This window comes from Galeopterus variegatus, unplaced genomic scaffold, assembly GCF_000696425.1.
Source record: "Galeopterus variegatus unplaced genomic scaffold, G_variegatus-3.0.2 Scaffold5740, whole genome shotgun sequence".
Taxonomy (NCBI): domain Eukaryota; kingdom Metazoa; phylum Chordata; class Mammalia; order Dermoptera; family Cynocephalidae; genus Galeopterus; species Galeopterus variegatus.
Window position 1 is genome coordinate 112,109 of NW_007731851.1, and position 16,508 is coordinate 128,616.

Genomic DNA, 16,508 nt, shown 5'->3' on the forward strand with positions numbered 1-16,508 from the left:
TTTATCTAAGAGAGATATTAATGTTGGTAATACTTCTGTAAGGAAAGAAATGCTATCGTCCTCAAACTGAATAATTTGGATTTTTAGTAAGATTACTGGTGTGAGGGCTGGCCCGGTGGCGCACTGGAGAGTGCGCTGCTTGGGAGCGCAGCGGCGCTCCCGCCGAGGGTTTGGATCCCACATACAGACCGGTTCCCGCTCACTGGCTGAGCGCGGTGCAGGCGCAACACCGAGGGTTGAGATCCCGTTGCCAGTCAGTAAAAAAAGACAAAAAGGAAAAAAAAAAAAAAAGATTACTGGTGTGATATTAATGCATAAAAAACCTGCTTTGCAGAAATAAAAACTGTGAAAATAAAATATCATTTAACATTTAAAAAATAAAATAAAATAATAAAATAAAATAAAAATGTCTGAAAATCAAATACATGACTTTTGGGTTACCTGATTCTGGATTTTCTGCTAACTCTATTTTCCCTGAATCTGATGTGAAAAACTAAGATATGAACGGACATTCCAGGTACACATGTATACACAGTTACATTCTTCTAATACACTACTTCAAAATAACATGAAAACTCTAGATACCAAAACCTCAGCCTTGTCCTTGCACTCATCTTCTCATTGCTTCTCTTGCCTCAGCTACCCACCCTCACCTCAACGTTCCCCTAAAACTGGGGCCTTAGAGAAGGCTTGGCACTGGGGAGCAAGCAGCAGCCACAGTCCTCCTGTGAGCTCCAGGCACACAGCTCAGCAGGATGCGGACTTTCTGCTGCAGTGTCAGCACATGGAACCTTGCAAAGAGCTGTCCAGCCCTCATCCCAACCTAGGCATTAAGAACAGTAGATGCCACTGTGTGATTGCCTTGTTTGACACCAAATCGCACTACCCAGCACAGAGCCGGGCACACTGCGGAGCTCAGGAGATACGTGCTGAAAGGAGAAATATGTGCGTAAACATAATAGTGAATTTGAGCCACTGATCAAGCACATGCACGTGTCGGGCACTGTGTGGGAATCTTAAAAAAAAAAACCATCTAATCTTTGCAGCTGCTGCTGAGGCAGGTATTAATTCTTCTCTTTGGAGGCGTGCAAACCGAGGTTCAGAGAAGTTAGGTACCTGGTCCAAGGGCCACAGTGATCAGAGATCCTGATCCAGGTCTATCTGACTCCCAAGCCTGTGTTCATCCCCGTAACCGAGAGAGACTTGAGGGAGTGAGTGCTTGGAGGCCAGTGGGAAATGACCGCCCTGCTAAACCCCAGCTTCATCCCGCTACGTGCTCTAGGAGTGAGCTAAGGATCCATAAAGCTTAGCACTGAAGCATCTTACACCTCTCACGGACTGATTTACTGAACCAGTTGTTGAGCCAGCTTAATCAGGCATATTTCAAGGGGAGGAAAGGGGCAGGCCCATGGAAGCTATACAAGTATATCTTCCTTAAACATCATGAAATGTGCATTTGTGTGGGGAAATGCCTCAAATCCATATTAATGAGTAAGAGATGGCTGAGAGCTCTGCCTTCAGAACATCAGATGCATGTAAAACACAAATCATTTAAATGGTGCTCAGTGCAAGTCCAATTACTAAAAAGTACAAGAGTTCTGAGGTATTGGTGTACCCTGAAGGGCCCAGCCGACAGGGACGTAGCAATGCCCTCAGGGTGGGAGATGCACTGGAGTGGGCTTGCACAAGCTCATAAGCCAGATGTGCATGTCTTCCCAGCTCCCTGTTCAGTGACATCATGTTAGGAGTTTAAAATTGTCCAGGGTACAAGTATTCACACCACAGAAATGGGCAAGTACTACAAGTCAGGTTCCCCAATCCCAGCCCCAAAGAGAGCCAATGGTTAAACGTTAGCTACCAGCACATTGCTTGTACTGGTGGGTGCCCAGGCAGTGGCCATTCCCAGCCAGCATCTGGAGTACACTGAAAACAACACAAACTCTGTGAAAATACCATGGTACCTTCACACAGAAATGTCTGATCAGGGAAATCTCAGCTCCTTGCAGGCCTTTCCCCACCTCCTCTACAGCATGTGCACTGACACCCTTCTCAGGATCCCTGAGGTGGCAGGGGATAGGAGAAGCTGTCCCAGCAATTGGCTTTGCGTATGCATAGTGCGATACTGTTTAAACATAGTTGATAGCTAAGGAATCACTGTGCTTGATTTAAGGAGAATGAAACATTACTTGGAGAAAACTACATTTTTTCATTTTTTTATTATGTTATTATTTTAACATCTCTTCCTCTATATCAGAACAAGAAATTATAGTCTCATGAAGATATTTTTTGGGGATGAGTAGAAGAGGAAAATAAAACCAAGTGGGGATGGAGAGAATTACTTGAAATTAATCACAGGAAAATGAAAATTCTCGTGGTACCAAACAATTCAGCACTTCCAAGCACTTCCATCCCTCTCCCAGACATAAGAACAGTGTAAACTTTGAGCTACTGAAATTTCTAAACTGTGTGCGTATTCAACCAGCAACTTGATTTCAGAGACTGTTCTCTTGCCAAAGCACAATGGTGCAGTATCTCTTAAGAGCCAAGAGACATTTAGTTGTCTCCTTCATGTCCCTTGTAAGGGGTGGGGGATACACATACACACACACACAAGAGGGTACTTCAAAAAGTTCATGTAAAATAAAATTAAAAGATAGTTAGAATCTTTCCACGAACTTTTTGAAGACCCCTCACATATCTGAAAGATGACCAAAAATACCCATGGCAAAGATGGAATATAAAATGCAGACCCTGTCAGGGAAAGCCAATTGATTACAGAAAGTCTTAGAAAGTTAAGTGAGAACTTAGGTCACGAAACAGTTCAACCTCAGCACATTTTCTGCAAGGCAATGACGAAAGTCTGGCAGCAGAGAGAAATGATAGCACCATCAATCAGCTCTCCATGCCTGTCTCAACAGCCACAGTAAATGTCTATTTCCTGCCAATCCAACCCAAAAGCATGAAGGATGTGAAAACAAATCTCTAGCCTGCTACTCCAGTTATTTACTGTGACTCTAAGCCCATTCATTCTCCCCTCTGGCATTCCTGGACACGGGGGTCGTCAAAAATAATGCAGAAGTGTTAGATATTTTCAGGAAAAAAAAAAATACAAAAGCAAGGAATGAGAATATATCACGTGTGTACGTTCTGTCATTTAATCCCCCCCACCATGGAAGAAGGCTGTGATGAGCTCCACTCTACAGGAAAAGGGCCCAAGCAGGAGAAAATAGGTAATGTGCCCCAAGATGGACAGCTGAAAAGGAACACAGACTGGAGCCGGATCCTCCCCACTGCACTATCCTGCTCCCTTGCTCCATCAAACTGCCATTAAAGAAAACTAAAAGCTCTCTGTTACCCCAGATGGATGGCTTTAAAATTATCCTGATTTTCCATGCTGCTCATCTATTTCTGTACATCAGCCCTGTCACTGAAAGTGCTGAAGGATACAGTCAATTCATTTGTTTTACATTAAGATGCATTTCATGGCTATTACAACAAGTGGAGCTTCACGCTGAATTGGAAAACTGAGCATCCCTAGCTGAGCATCCCTAGCTGCCCCACATCTCTGTTTACTGGGGGCAGATTTCTAAAACTGTCTTCAGCTCCAAATAGAATCAGGACTTAGAAAAGAGTAGCAACTAACATACTGTATGCCACAATCAGTTTTTAGTTGAATCACCGAGTGCAGATACGAACACAACAGCATTTCTCTGTATGGTAACAGCACATGAACCAAGCCCTCTCAAGTAGGAATATGTGATTCTTTATTGAAAAAAGGGGGAAAAAAACTTTTTAATAATATTAAAGGCTTTCATCAATTCTCTCTACTTTAAATGTTCGAGAATGTTTTTTCTTTTCAAGATGAATAAGTAATCTGAGGGCTCAATAAATATTTTTAGATAACCCCATAAAGTTCACTTATAAATATGTTTACAAAAGCATCAGTTATAATCATAAAAAGAAAAATCTAGAAACCTGTCTCAATAATAAGAGAATTATTAAAACAAAGTATTTCCATCCAATGTTGTATTATAAAAAGTCGTTATTATAATTAGGAAGACAGTTTTTCAAAGGAAAACTAAATGTTCCTGCTAATCAACGTTAAGAAAAGAAAGTAAACTGTAAACTTTCATCTATGCAAACTCGCTGCGTGGACAAAGAATGGAAGGCAGTGCTGTGAGTGGACATTGCTGGGGGAGGGAGGACAGGAGGACTTGTTGGTAAATTTTTACTTCTGTCATTTCAGATTTCCATTAAGGTTGTTATATTAACCATGCAATAAGTAAAGTTGGTCAATAATGCTGATGAAGAATTAACAAAACCAAACGTTCACAGTTTAGAAAATTGAACTGTAAGATGCCAGCTACTCTTCTCGGTGGGGCCCGGGGCAGGTGGCACCTCACCTACCTTGCTGGGCGAGCGCTTCTGCCGCTAGCTGCCTGGCGCCCACGCTGGCGTACTCCTCATTGGGGTGCTTCCTGTTGTAGTGCCGCTTCAGAGAGCCGGATATGTTGCACGAATAATGGCAATGGGCACAGCGGAAAGGCTGCAGGACAAGGAGGAGGGGTTAGGGGACAGTGAGTCCAAATGTCTTCCTTCACTACGTTCTCTATCTGGTGAGTATATGATACCTGAAAGCCAGCAATAAGCAGGCGCCGTCACCTGTGATATGTTCTAGGGAAAATGGCTAGGGCAGGAATGCTGGGTCCTGCCTCCGCGGCAACCAATCGAGTGACTGGGACAAGGTATCCCTGGAGTAAGAGCTGTCTCTGCTAAATAAGTTTGCTTTCATTATTTCATTTCTTTTATTTTTTTGTCCACCCCAGAATTTACAATTTTTGTTCAAGAAGAAGATTTTAAAAAGCAATACAGTAATCTATCACCTTTTTTTTTTAAGCGAATGCCATTAAAAGTAGCACTCATTACAAGTAATTCCCTGATATATTTGCTTCTTTGGCTAAATGATTTCCCCCACAGTATTTATCTGCAAGCACCTGCCTACACAAGTGCCAACCATTAGTAAAGTCCACCTGGTAACATCTATTTCTAACCCCCCCCTAAGACAGTCAAGTCACTTTCAAGATAAGGACACAAATGGTTCATGCAGCCTTGTCTGTTGTCTTGCTCACTGCTTTGGGGGACTCATAAAGACAGCAAGAGTGAAGGGGTGCCTTCTCAGGAGCCTGATGAGAACTGTCCATGGCTGGGCAATGGATGTACACCCAGGTCATGGTCACATCCCCTGCTCTCACTCCTGGTCAGAAAGATGCTGAAGCATCCTTCTAAACCAACCATGTGCTGTACAATTACAACAGTGTGCTATAGGGCATTCGGGGTCATCTGGTAGGACAGCAGCCCCAGGCCTGCAGGAACAGGAGAACAGTGAGAAGCCCCTACAGGAGCCACATGCAGGATGGCATGGGGACCTCAGCTGGAGTACGTTCACTGCACCTCTGGCGCTGTCCAACAATGGACTCTCAGCTGAGTCATGACACTTCTCTGAGCATTGATCTTCTCATCAGGAAGATGAAGATAAAAACACCTACCTTGTAAGGCTGTTGTGAGAATTAAATGCCATCACGTAAACTGATATCTAAGATGCCACACAAAGTGTTCCTTACTGTGTTAGCAATTTTGCCACAACTCTAGCTGTGCACCTAGGAGCTGATGTACCACTGCATCTGTCAAGACCTCAAAACCCACCCTGACTCCTTGACTATCCAATTCATCAGTCTTTTCACCATGATTACCCAGAAGAGCTAAACCAGGAACGTGACGTTTGAACGTGAAATGCCCCAACAATCAGGGAAAATGTCCCCATCTTTGAAGCTTTAATCAGCCCCTCTTTCAATGGTTTCTTCCTTTCAAGTCTACAAATGTGTTGACATCTTCCTATTGAAGGAGAGAGAGGAGGCAGGAGGGAAGCAAAGGATGAGGAAAGACTTCTACCTCTCTTTCTGCCTAAGACACCATGTTCCTTTCCCCAAGGCCCTGAAGAGCAGCTCCCGCCCACAGCCTTCCCCACTCACCTCCCTCCTCAGGCCTCTTTGACTTCCAGCTACCAACTCCTGGAGGTACAGCCAGTGCTCTCTTCCCAGACCTCAAGCCCCCAACCCCCATCTCCTTTAGCCAGCTAACATTTCCCATAGTGACATTTGTTTGTTTGTTTGTTTTTTCTTAAAAGATGACCGGTAAGGGGATCTTAACCCTTCACTTGGTGTTGTCAGCACCACGCTCACCCAGTGAGCAAACCGGCCATCCCTATATGGGATCCAAACCCGTGGCCTTGGTATTATTAGCACCGCACTCTCCCGAGTGAGCCACAGGCCAGCCCCATAGTGACATTTGTGATGCTGTGCCACTGCTGTCACCAGGTTCTTCTGCTGCGCTCTTTCTCAGTTTCTCTGCTAGATCTTTTTTCCCGGACTAGTATTAAATGCTGGCTCTCTCAAAGGTGCTGTCCTCGAGCCGGCTTGGTTCCTCTGCCCTGGTTCCAATGATTGATTTTGCATTGGTGGTGGCTGGATCTACATGTCCAGTGGTGACCTCTCTCCTGAACCACAGATAGGAATTTTCAAGTGCCTTCCAGGCATCTCTGCAGGGGTGTTCTCTAGGCACCTCAAATAAACATATACAATATCTGAATCACCATCTTTCTGCAAAATCAGCTAATCGCTCAAAGACAGAAACCTGACTGGCCTCCTGAGGTTGTCCTTCTTTCTTACTATTCAACTGATCACAGAGTCTTGTCCAGTCTTTCTGGGAAAACCCCAGAATCTGGGCCGGCCCGGTGGCGCACTGGAGAGTGCACCGCTTGGGAGCGCGGCGGCGCTCCCGCTGAGGGTTCAGATCCCATGTGGAGACTGGTTCCCGCTCACTGGCTGAGCGCGGTGCGGGCGCAACACCGAGGGTTGCGATCCCGTTGCCGGTCCCCGGTACGGGCGCGACACCGAGGGTTGCGATCCCGTTGCCGGTCCCCGGTACGGGCGCGACACCGAGGGTTGCGATCCCGTTGCCGGTCCCCGGTACGGGCGCGACACCGAGGGTTGCGATCCCGTTGCCGGTCCCCGGTACGGGCGCGACACCGAGGGTTGCGATCCCGTTGCCGGTCCCCGGTACGGGCGCGACACCGAGGGTTGCGATCCCGTTGCCGGTCCCCGGTACGGGCGCGACACCGAGGGTTGCGATCCCGTTGCCGGTCCCCGGTACGGGCGCGACACCGAGGGTTGCGATCCCGTTACCTGTCAGTAAAAAAGACAAAAAGGAAAAAAAAAAAACAAACCCCAGAATCTGTCCCCTTTCTATCACTCCAGCACAGACAAGTCCCAGCCTAATAACGGAATGCTGTTACCCCCAGGAGGGCCATATTCTGGGAGAGAAAGACACAGGGCAGTTAATCTGTTGCTAATCTGCTTTGACACATTCCGGGGACCTTGCCCTCCATCAAGGCCACACTTTGGTTAGAGGATGCTTTGTGCTATGCTTAGTCTTTCATGTAAGAGAATACTTGTGTTTGTCCCACAGGAGTTATTAAACAAAAGGACCTAGAACAAAAGCAAACTTATTCAGGCTTTCTTATATATGAGCAGAGAACAAAAGGTTGAAAATTCCAAAATATGATTATTGCAAAGTTAAAATAAAAGCTAAACCATTTTCAAGAGCTTTTACCTTGAAATAAGCAAATATCATGAAGTTATTATTTTTAGAATGTTATCATTTATGCAGAAATCAAAAAGAAAAACCAAAAAGACTATACTGCCAGCATCAGGCAGTCAGTGTGCCTAAGAGGAAGAGTGGGGCAATTAAAATAAGAAACGGTCCTGCAAACCTAACTTCAGACTTGAGAGCCAACTTCATCCTTCTTCTGGCAAAGCAGATAAACTGTGTCATAAGAGTTCCAACTCCTTTTACTCCCCATGCCCACTCCTTGGCAGAATTGCTAATGAGGAAGAAAAGTGCCTAAATGTGAGCATGCAGGTAAAAAATGCATAGGTGAGAACAAATGAGACATTAGTCTCTGAGCTACAGTTTCTATGAAAATCCTTAATTCTTAAAGTTGGAAGGGACACTCGACTTAGACCAATCTTGCCTCCATGTGAGAATTTCGTCCGTAGCATATTCGGCAGTCTGGGATCTACTGAGCCTTTGCTTCAATGCAGGGAGGTCAATATGCTCCCACAGCCCTTTCACTTCTGAGCACTGGGGAGGGGAAGGTTAGAAGGATGAACCTCCCTAACTTCTTCCTTCATTGATCTTGCTCCTCCCTTCCTTATATCCATTATAACCTTCACATGAAATCAGTCACCACCTAGCTTCTATTTGGGATCCTCTCTCCTTAATGTGGTAACTGAGCCACATCTGGTCCCCTCTAACAAAACGAGCTTTAACCTGTGAATCACTGCCACAGTCCAGCAGGGAAATCCAGTGTGGCTGTCACAGGGCAGGAGGCAGGTGCAGAAGGGAGTGAATGGCATCCCTGAGCCCATTGCCAGACACGAAGTCTGACTGCATTATTGATACTGTAAGTCTCGAGGTTTCACTTATGAAGCATATAGTTACTAACCTCCTACTGTGAGTCAGGCACCGTTCTCTGATCCCGGGATAAAATGACAAATGAAGCAGATTTGTGATTCCCTGGATATATAGGAGTTTGTGAACTTGAATATTAACTCCGAAGATTAAACACTATCTGGGCAAACTAAACGATAAAACTTGGTTTCTAAGTCAGATACTCCCAGATAGCAAAAGACATTAAATCTCAAAAAGGAAGTACGTTATTTATTTAGAGCCTTCAGGCCAGAATGTGACCAAGAGTTAGGAGGAAGGGATAAACAGGCTACGTCAGCATAGTTCATTTGGAACAGAGCATCGAAGTTCTTATTGTGGTCCCAAAAGAAAGTGAATCAGAAAACAAGACGGGGACCCCACTGTCCTAGCTATTAGTCAATGTTTCACTGGAGTTACTAGCCAAAGTAATGACATCCAACATCATAGTTATGACTATTTTATCTAGTATTCATGGATAGCTACCATTTACCAGATAGCTCTAAGTGTTTTTGCATAAATTAATTCCTGTAAGTCTCTTGAAAGCTTCATATGTAGGTACAGTTATTATCTCCATTTGATAGAGAAGGAAACTGAGACACAGAATGGTTAAAGAACTTGGCCAAAGTTTCATTCTCCTAGACTGAAACTAGAACACTTGGTTTGTATTAGATTAGGGACCACAGGCCCAGCCAACAATAAAGAGATGATTTGGTTTCCCACTGAAAATAATTTTCCTGAGAATCTCTCGCTCCCAGAGCACCATCAAGAGGGGCCCGGCTTGATATGCTTGGATCTCCCAGACATAAAGCAGCCTAGATCTAGCCATCAGCTTCTAGAAATGAGGAATGCCATGGTAGACTAGGAGATAGTGACTAGACTATTGCCGTGAGGCAGGGACTGTGGAAGTGCAGAAGATGAGGGCAGACAACAGCCAGGTCACAGTGTGCTGTCTGCTGGGGCAAGAAAGTGACGTTGGGCAACAGCAGCCAATGGCAGGCAGCAGGTGGGAGGATGGCACAGTCCACTTCACATTTAGAAATATCACTCTGAAGTTAGATGGAGGATAGACTAGAAAGGAACAAGACTGGAGGCGGGGAACCAATTATCCAGTTGCTGCAGTGGTACAGATGAGAGGTATCAAGGGCCTAAAATGAGATGGGGAACAACAGTATGGAAAAGGAAAAAAGTGGTTAAGAGAGATGGAGGAGGTAAAACCAGCCAGACCTGAGGGTGAGAGGACACGTGAGAGGAAGGAGGACAGTTTCAAGGATGACTCCCAAGTCTCCAGCATGAATGACAGAGGGGGATGAAGGCCACCAGCTGCAGAGGAAGATTTATGGATAAGGAGGGGGGGTGAGTTTCTAGAACTCTGGACATCCAGGAGGTTGAATCCAGAAGGTGGCTGGAGACATGAGTCTAAAGCTCAGAGGAATGGGCCGAGCCCGTGGCGCACTCGGGAGGGTGCAGCGCTGGGAGTGCCGCGACGCTCCCGCCACGGGTTCAGATCCTATATAGGGATGGCCAGTGCTCTCACTGGCCGAGCGTGGTGCGGCCGGTCTCAAAAAGGACAAAAAAATAAATAAATAAAGCTCAGAGGAATGTTCTGGGCAGTAACTACAGATCTGAGCACACCCACTGAATGTGTTTGTTTTTGCACCATCATAATGTTGAAAAATCCTAAATCGAACCATCATAAGTTAGGGACTATCTGTATATAATTAATATGAAGTTCAAAAATATACAACACTAAATTACTTTGTTTAGAGATGCATACATGGATGGCAAAACTATAAAGAAAATAAAAAAAGTAATTCTCAGTGACGTCAGGATAGTGGTCACTTCTGGGATAGAGAAAAGGGTTGGGCTCAGGAAGGCCCCCATGGGAGGCATCTGATGATGGTGATAGTCCATTTCTGGGTGGTGACTGCACAAGAGTTTACTTTATAATTATTCATCATACCACACACTCATGTTATATGCAATATTGTGGATATGCATACTATTTCACAATAAGTAAAAAAAGAAACAAAAAAAAAGAAATGGATGACTAAGCAGGTAAATGTGTGACAAAGACTCCTTTCACAAGGTTTTTATGAAGACTTCAGACAACTTACACAGAATGACATATACCACCCAGGTGGTACTCATTACTAACGTTAATAACACTGACAAAAACAACAACATTTATGCACCTGGACATGCAATGTGATTTTTAGGTTTATTTTCCTTCATCTATGTGATGAAAATTACATTGATATTATAAAGGTGTTCTAACAAACACCAGAATCCAAAATGCCCAGAAAGGAGACTATAGTAGGAGTTTCTCTCTAAAGACAGTGACAGGCCTGGAGAAAATATTAACCATAACTCTGGTATTGCCAAACTTAAATCAAGTGACGCAGGTGGAGAGATGGTCTTGGATTATGCAAGTGCCTCCCTAGGGCTTTGGCGGTAGGACACCTATAAGATTTACGACAGCACTTCTGCAGCTGAGAAAACTTGACAGGAAGATGGAGTTTTTTTCTTTAATGTCTGAGGTAGCCATCAATCCCCTAAAATGCAAGTTAGCACCAAGTCATCCTGAGAAGCATGCAGCTGGGAGGACGGGATCCCAAACTCTTAAGAACTTTGAATTCATGGCTTGTCTCCCTCCCAGACTTAATTCAGTCACTTCTGAGACTTAAGAGGCAATTTCATCTAATCAGAGCCTGGAAAGAAAAGGATGAAGTGATGCTTCTTCAAACTGAGGTCTTACCTGGATCTTATTTTTGGAAAAAAACAATCAGAACAGATGATTCTGAGAAATGTTCCCTACCATTTGCTGTGCAGAGGTCTGTGGCCTGGGACACTACTCACAACCTTTGACTGGCAGGGGTATCTGGGGTCAGATAGACCTGTTCTCCATCAGGGTGCTACCCCTAATAGCTCTGCAACTTTGGGCAATTTTGCTCATTTTATTGCAAGGATTAGCTATCATGTAAATAGAGCAGCCTGATGGAGATGCTCATCAAATTATTATCATTGACAGTTTAGACATAAAAACTTAATGCAAACTGCCTCATTTAAATGAACAGAACAAATGGTATTTCTTTAGCCTCAAAACTTGCACTTGGAGAATTTTTACGTTAACACTTGCAACAACAGAGGAAGATGAAATTAAGGAGGGGACCCAGAATTCACAGATGACAATGACAGTTATCACTAAGTCCCTATCGCAGGCCTCAGACACATGGGCTAGAGATGGAGACACTTATATTCTCATTTTGCATATGAGGTCCTGGAGGTTGAGTGGCTTGCTGAAGGTCACACAGTTAGTCGCCAGCTAAATGAGGGTTTGAGATCAGGTCCATGACCCCAAAGCTTATACCCCACTCTCCTGGGCCGCTGGCACACTGATCACCAAGCCCCACTGCAAACAAGTGCCACTTCAGCAACAATCTATCCTGCTGATGGAGAAGATGGATGATTTCTGCAACTTTCCCTGTTATACTGTACTTTCAGTTTTGCAGATGACTTTGTGTTTCAAATCACAGCATCAACAAGATGGTAGTGCTTTCATAGATGTATTTCCAGCACCTAAAATTCAGGTAGCACAACCTACTCACCATTTCCTCCCCTGCCCTCCTTCAAGGTAGGATCCCACATCAGGGACCTGACTCTGCACAGCCCCCCATCTGGACTGTCCACAGAACTACCTGCTTCCTACCATCACCTTCAAACACTGCAGGTCAGAGTTAGAACTGCTACAATACTGAAAATTGATTATGACTGCATTTCCATAGATTTCCAAAGACCACACCAGTAACAGATTATATGCACTCCCTTTTACAGGAATCTCCACTGAGACTTCTTGAAAACAATAATGAAGCAAGGTTTAGTGTGCCAGACATAAGAAAACAATATGCTCACAGATGTTAAACCTGCTCTTTGCTAAGAGAACAGCTCCTGATGGGCTGCACTGAGCCTCTTCTGTAATCTTTTGGCACCATCCAGGGCCTGACTCACAGCATTTGGTGAATTTAAAGAATCCCATGAGCCCTGGGACTGAACATCTCACTTCTAAAGCACTGACACGTGTCTTATCTCCCTTTAGCCTCACTATGATCCTCAGTACTGTGAAGAGAGGGAAGAACCAAGAGCTCGAGGCTACACAATGAGCAAAATGGAGTGAAGGACCAATGGAAGATCTGCTGAATCCCGTGCCCTTGGGGCTTATAAGCCTCTAAAGGAGCTCACAGTCCCACCTCCACCTAGAAGTCTGCCATAATGACTCTATTACACTAAAATCCTATAGAATCTACTCATTTACTCATTTTTTCACTCAACAGATATTTGTCAAGTACTGCCTAGGTGCTGGGAGTAGAACAAAAACTAAAACAAAGTGCCTCACAGAGCTTACATTCCAGCATCATAAACAACTAAATACATAATGCCAGATGTTGTAACATGTATTAAAATAAAGCATTTGAGCCAAGACCTGAAGAAGGCAAAAGAAAGACCCTTGCAGCCACCTCGGAGAAGGGCAGAGAAGGAAGAGGGAAGAGCAGGTGCAAACCAGGCACGGGATGTGCAGGATGTGCATGTCTGTAATGGGGAGCGTGGAGGATGAGGTGGAGCAGGAGGCGGGAGCCAGGCCACACAGGCACCTGCAGCCATCCATAGGATTTGGGCTTCAACTCTGGGTGTGACCAGAAGCCAATGGAATGACAGATACATGCGGGAACATTAGACTACTTTCTCTACTTCTGGATTTTTTGATAACAGTATTTCCCAAAGTCTGTTTCATAAAACCTAAATGCTGGGAGGTACTTTGGAAAAAAAAGAAGAGGAAGTTCTATGGTCAATTAAGTTTGAGAATCACAGCATACTCTGTCCCCTCCATACAGAACCTACCAACATCCCACGAAACTGCTGTTCTGAGGAACACACTTGGAAAACACTGCCTTATACCTTCCTTTAATGGAAGGCCATCTTGTCTCCCTACGTAGACTGAATTTCCCAAGGACAGATGCCATGTCTCATGCTTCTGCTGTGCTGCCCGCTGTAGCCAATAGAATACTGGGTTCTAGATACTCACAAAACAAAACATGCAAAAACAGACACCCTAGTTGGTTGACTGCTGGATTAACATTGCTACTTGATGTTAGACATGCCCATGAGAAACTTCTTTTCCGCTAGGAGAAATTTCATAACATTGAATCTCTGAACCCACAAGTCCCATTACACACCCAGGATCATCCACTAAGGCTCGTGACCCTTTCATAATGTTGCGGATGACGACTTGGGCTGACAGACTAAAATGTTTAATGTAGATACAGAGTACATCCCCAGAGTCTGCTAGTGCCTGCATGTCATTTCAGCAGAGTCACAGGCAGGCTCCCCAATGCTACAGCAAGAGAAATACTGCTCATCAGATCAACTGCCAAAGACTGCATCTGCACCCCTGGATTGGGAAGTGAGCCACTCAAAAAGAAAAAGATGCATATTCATAAGAAAAAGAACCAAGATTGTAAATTATAAGACACATAGTGATGCTCAAAAGGGAAATTCCTAAAGAGCATTTGTATCTGAAATACTCCTTCCTCATCTCCTTCTCTAGCCAGACATCAGTGGGAAATATGAACTACTTACACACAGGACAACATGGGGCACCGGTACACTCCACCCACTCCAAACTGGCATATACACGAAGAGTCTCAAGATGCACAGTCACAGGAGACAAACAAGGGGAAAGAGAAACAGAGGGAGAAGCAAAAAGACACACACCAAAAAGGAAGAGGCCCACATACCAAGGAGCACAGGAGGGAAGCAGGTTTTCAGGGGCTCATGTTCCTGATGTTTTGCCGGTGAAGATAGACATACTAAAGATTTCAAAGTAATGCTGATGTTTACAGGATATCGATGCAAATAAGAATATCATTAATCCCTTCTCCTTGTCCCCAATGGCCAAATTCAGGCAGATTTTGGATGCCACATTCTGATCTGCAATCTGAGCCTTCCTGAAAGCCGGGAGGCTGGAGGTCAAATCCCTCTGGCACCATCCAAGCCAGGATAGAAAAGTCTTGTGACTTTTTTTGCCCTATCTTTTCCAAAATTTATAAACCTGAGAGCACGAGATTGGGACTTAGTTCCATCCAGTGTCAGCCACAAAAGGAACAAAAAATCCAGAGAGAAAAAGCTGGGTCTCCATCACTTAACAAGCACAAAGCTATCTTGGTTTTAAAATAAGGCCAGAGACAAATTAAATGATTTGAAAGAATAAATGTTTTAAAACCATGGGGTACCACAAGTTCGAAAATGGCTTGTGTTGAGGCAATTATCTCATCACAATAAATAACAGTAAATCAATCCACACTAATTGCTTTTTGTGCGAGAGCTTAGAAGACGCTTTAGCGTTCTCTGATTATTGATTTTTTATAATCGTTTGTGCTGTCAAAAATGCAGTATTTCCAGAGAATATACTGCATACTCTTAGACAGACAGGATTTTAATTTAACATAAAACAACTTGATTTCTTTTTTTTTCCAGGGGTGCTTTAAAAATCTAAAATAAAATGAAGCTGAAGATGGCACTAAGAGGTTTTCAGCAGAGACTTTTCAGTTCAAAGCAATTTAATAAATGGCCTCTTTGACCATCACCACCCCTGCCACAGCTTTCCTGCCCCTCCACACACACACGTCTTCAAAGGAAACAAGAAAAATATGTGGAATTGTGAACTCTTTGCTTCCCTACAAATTCAGAACTGAAAAGCAAAACAAATGCCACTGACAGAAACCCTACACTTTACTCCTTACCCTCTGCCCCTTGGTTCAGTAATTTCCACTAAACATGGAAAATGTTCTGGCTGCTAACTTTACACTCAGTCAGCATTTTGCTTAAAGATTTTGCTTAAGTTTCGAGAGCTAAACATATAACTGCAAGCTTATATAATCAAGACAGTGAGTGGAAAAAAAAGGACAAAGGGGTAAAAATGTTCCTCTGCTTTGCTTGAAAATGAGAAAGCGTAGACAAATGGAAAGAAAGTAGCTTTGTCTACAAAGAGACATGGGTCAAATCCCAGCTCCACCAATTAGTAACTGCATTACTCCTGAGCATGTTACTTAACTAGACTCTCAGCCTCAGTTCCCTCATCTGTAAAACGGGGATATTAATACCTACCCTTGTAGGATTTCTCAGGGCAAAATAAGGTAATGTACATCAAACACCTGCTGTAATGCCAAGCACATGGTTATTATCAAAGGGACAGGCCCACTGTCCTCCTTATTCTGATACTAGATATTTAAATATTCCCCCTGTAGTGGAACTTTTTGGTGGAAACAGGAGGAGGTGCAGTATAAATAAAACCACAGGCCATGAGCAATACCAGATGACTCAGCATTCTGAGAGGTGCTGAGAATCTCAGGCTATTAACTTGAACTGTTATAAATGTGTGGCTTCCAAACATTCTGCTTAGTTGAGATCAACTCCTTAGTTTCACTCTCTTTCTCACAAAGTGTAGATTAGAAAGTAGGAGTAAATTACTTAGACAGATACCCTTGACTGATCTCATCCAAACACCACTTTTGCTCAATTTAGCATCTAAGCCCCTTATGCATTCTATGTGCTCAGATGTCTGGTGTCTTTGGATATATATCTCATCTCAGCTTCACATGGACACATTATGAAGGCCTTGGGGACCCATTTCATTATCAGGCATACAACAAGCGATTACACTGACTCCCTTTAATTAGTGGATATCACTCAGAGAACTTTCTGGTTGCTATAGGTTTTTAAGCTATAGGTTTTACACAACAGGATAAAATTATATTAACCCAATTCATATATAACTTTTAAAAAACAACAGAGATGGGGCCGGCCTGTGGCTCACTCGGGAGAGTGCGGTGCTGATAACACCAAGGCCCCGGGTTCGGATCCCACATAAGGATGGCCGGTTCGCTCACTGGCTGAGTGTGGTGCTGACA

At 44.0% G+C, this 16,508-nt stretch overlaps 1 pseudogene; it reads right to left on the minus strand.

The window, feature by feature from the left end:
* The window catches only part of LOC103605328, an 81,291-nt pseudogene that overhangs the window by 51,075 nt on the left and 13,708 nt on the right, over nt 1-16,508 (minus strand).